Below are 4,475 nucleotides of genomic sequence, written 5' to 3' on the forward strand. Positions count from 1 at the left end.
TAAGAAGATCAGTGGAGTCCTCTCCGATGTCCTGGGACCAATTTTTATTCCTCAACCAACATCACTAAAAACAGATTCTCTGGTTATTATCACATTGCTGTTTGTGGGAACTTGCTGTATGCAAATTGGCCGCTGTGTTTCCTATATTGCAACAGTGACCACACTCCAAAAGCCATGCTATGACTGTTAAGCGCTCTGGGATGTCCGGTGGATGTGAAAGGCACTATAGAAATGCAAGTCTTTATTTTTTTCTAGCTGTACCAAAATTGGCTGCCAGGAAGAGCCATTGTTTTACTGGGTCTTCTCGGAGGACGGGGGGAGCTTTATCAAAGATGCCACTGGACGGACAATAGAAATCAGTGGCATGAACACCCCTCTAAAGCCACAGGTAAAAGCAGCTCCAGCCTCCTAATAAAAAACCAGATGAATCACACACCTTGACCAGACAGATAGCGGTGGGGCACAAATGGCGAAGGCACTCACAGGAATTAAATGGCACTAAAATATACCAAAAAACAAAAATAATGGAATACTCAGCAGGTCAGGCAGTGCATATCTGAAAATATGCCAACAGGTCATTACAGTTCATGCAGACACATATACACGTATATATATATACACATACATGTACATACATATACATTATATATATATATTTACACATACATGTACATACATATACATTATATATATCTATATCTATATATACACACACCACTTATGTACACATATATAAATATATGCTTACACAGATGTGGTTATTTTTATTCATCCCTGCGATGTGGGCGTCGCTGGCAAGGCCGGTATTTATTGCCCATCCCTAATTGTCCCTTGAGAAGGTGGTCGTGAGCCTCCTTCTTGAATCGCTGCAGTCCGTGTGGTGAAGATGCTCCCACAGTGCTGTTAGGGAGGGAATTGCAGGATTTTGAACCAGTGAATATATACATATATCGATATACATACACACATTTACATTTATATATTTATATACCGACACACTTATAAAAAAACATATGCATACATTCATATTTTAATACATGTTAAAGTCATGTCATCATCATCATGGGCAGTCCCTCGGAATTGAGGAAGACTTGTTTCCACTCTTAACATGAGTTCTTAGGTGACTGTATGGTCCAATACGAGAACCACAGTCCCTGTCACAGGTGGGGCAGATAGGCGTTGAGGGAAGGGGTGGGTGGGACCGGTTTGCCGCACGCTCCTTCCGCTGCCTGCGCTTGATTTCTGCATGTCCTCGACGACGAGACTTGAGGTGCTTAGTGCCCTCCCGGATGCGCTTCCTCCACTTAGGACGGTCTTTGGCCAGGGACTCCCAGGTGTCGGTGGGGATGTTGCACTTTATCAGGGAGGCTTTGAGGGCGTCCTAGTAATGTTTCCGCTGCCCACCTTTGGCTCGTTTGCCGTGAAGGAGTTCCGAGTCGAGCGCTTGCTTTGGGAGTCTCGTGTCTGGCAAGCGAACAATGTGGCCTGACAGAACAGCAATACACTTTGGTTTGCAGTTCTTTACTCTCACTGCAAGAGGGCGACAAAATGCTTTATAAATGAGCCAGCGATAGTGGTTTCATGGAGCCTTGGACATATACAGCCCACAACACGGCAGCCAATGATCGCCTTTAGCTAAGCAGCGGAGACATCGCTGGTGGTATTTCTCCAGCGACTTGAGGTGCCTACTGAACATGGTCCACGTCTCTGAGCCATACAGGAGGGCAGGTATTACTACAGCCCTGTAGACCATGAGCGTGGTGGCAGATTTGAGGGCCTGGTCTTCCAAGATCCTACAAATCCCCTGGGAGGACAGACGCGCCAACATTAGCGTCCTCGACCAGGCCAACATCCCCAGCATTGAAGCACTGGCCACACTTGATCAGCTCCGCTGGGCAGGCCACACAGTTCGCATGTCAGACACAAGTCTCCCAAAGCAAGCGCTCTACTCGGAACTCCTTCACGGCAAACAAGTCAAAGATGGACAGAGGAAACGTTACAAGGACACCCTCAAAGCCTCCCTGATAAAGTGCAACATCCCCACTGACACCTGGCCAAAGATCGCCCTAAGTGGAGGAAGAGCATCTGGGAGGGCGCTGAGCACCTCGAGTCTCATCGCCGAGAGCATGCAGAAACCAAGCACAGGCAGCGGAAAGAGCGTGCGGCAAACCAGTCCCACCCTCCCTTACCCTCAACGACTATCTGTCCCACCTGTGACAGGGACTGTGGTTCTCGTATTGTACTGTTCAGCCACCTAAGGACTCATTTTAAGAGTGGAAGCAAGTCTTCCTCGATTCCGAGGGACTGCCTAGGATGATGGTTAGCTCAGCAGCTATGAATGAGAAGGTGGACGAATATAATGGATGGTCTACCACACCAGTCATTGTTTCAGCTCAAGGTGTTGTACACTTGTTCCCCCCGATCATCCAAAGTCGTTTCTTGTGCCAAATACATGTTGAATTACCCAATAATCAAGCAACGCAAATATCGCAGCAAAGTGGAGACTTAGTGCCATAAAATACATAATTTGAATGAATTAACTTTGAATTAAGAAAAAAGAAAGACTTGCATTTATATAGCGCCTTTCACAACCTCAGGGCGTCCCAAAGCACTTTACAGCCAATGAAGTACTTTTGTAATGTGGGAAACGCAGCAGCCAATTTGCACAAGCAAGCTTCCACACGCAGCACTGTGATAATGACCAGATAATCTGTTTTTAGTGATGTTGATTGAGGGATAAATATTGGCCCAGGGCACCAAGGATAACTCCCCTGCCCTTCTTCGAAATAGTGTCATGGGATCTTTTACATCACCTGAGAGAGCAGACGGAACTTCGGTTTAATGTCTCCTCCGAAAGATGCGCTTCACAGGAGTATTTTCATGCTCAAGTCTCTGGAGTGGAACTTGGACCCATAACCTTCTGATTCAGAGGCAAGAGTGCTGCCCACTGAGCCACAGCTGACACAAGAGCTATACACTCTTGATGAGCACAGCAATGAATATTTGATCCCTTTTGTCTCTCTAATCTCTCCTGCCTTCCACCCTATCACTGACCATCCCTTTTGTTCTTTCCTCCCCTCCCTCTTTCAGTGATCCTTAAGAATCTGTTCTTTTCGAACACTCTCCAGTTCTGACGAAGGTTCATCAACCCGAAACGTTAACTCTGTTTCTCTCCACAGATGCTGCCTGACCCGCTGAGATTTCCAGCACTTTTGTTTCAGATTCCAGCATTTTGCGTTTGTATTGAATATTTGATGACTGTTTTAATTTTGACGTAAACTTTATTTCAAGAAGCCACGGGTAAACACATGACAAATCCAAGGAATAAAATGGTGAAGCATTTAGCACTCAAGATACAAACATTTTTTGATGAAATTTCTCAAGAGAAGGATCAGACCATAATGGGCTAGTCATACATTTTCTTCACACTTTCATGGGCGAGTATATGGACAGTAGAGCTACACATATTTGTACAGAAATATTATACACATATAGGATCAGTAAGGAGATTGGGCAAACTGGTTAGTTGCACTCTAAGCCATAGGGCTTTCCTACCCTTTAACTGTTGAACTTTGAACTATAACATGCTGGGCCATATTTTCCTCATTGAGAAAAAAGGCTACTCTAATTCTAGTAGAATTTAGTGACCCCCCTCCCTCCGATTAAAGTGGTAGGTGTGGCTAACTTTGCTGCCGACTCTCTTGCACGATACAACAACAATAACTTGTGTTTATATAGCGCCTTTAACATAGTGAAACGTCCCAAGGCGTTTCACAGGAGTATTATGAGATAGAAATTTGACACCAAGCCACATAAGTAGAAATCAGGGCAGGTGACCAAAAGCTCAGTCAAAGAGGTAGGTTGTAAGGATCGTCTTGAAGGAGGAAAGAGAGGTAGAGAGGCGGAGAGGTTTAGGGAGGGAGTTCCAGAGCTTGTGGCCCAGGCAACAGAAGGCACGGCCACCGATAGTTGAGCGATTATAATCAGGGATGCCCAAGAGGCCAGAATTGGAGGAGTGCAGACATCTCGGGGGGTTGTGGGGCTGGAGGAGATTACAGAGATAGGGAGGGGGCGAGGGCCATGCAGGGATTTGTAAACAAGGATGAGCATTTTGAAATCGAGGCGTTGCTTAACCGGGAGCCAATGTAGGTCGGCGAGCACAGGGGGCGATGGGTGAGCGGGATTTGGTGCGAGTTGGGACACGGGCTGCCGAGTTTCGGATCAGCTCTAGATACGAACGTTAATGCGCGAATGATACGAAACCACGCCAGTCACAACGTCCACGATGACACCTTCACACTTGCGGAGGAGCCCCTTAACCAATGCAATTGATGGATACAGTATTGAGCCAACCACAGCGTACCTCCACCAACAACAAAATGGCACCACAAAATGCTTCGAAAGCCTGTTCGACTGACTGGGGCACGGAGGTGGTTCCGTTAGACGGCCTCTGTTTGGGGAGGAAGGGAATAAGT

Source organism: Pristiophorus japonicus, chromosome 19, assembly GCF_044704955.1.
Source record: "Pristiophorus japonicus isolate sPriJap1 chromosome 19, sPriJap1.hap1, whole genome shotgun sequence".
In the NCBI taxonomy this organism is placed as follows: Eukaryota; Metazoa; Chordata; class Chondrichthyes; family Pristiophoridae; genus Pristiophorus; species Pristiophorus japonicus.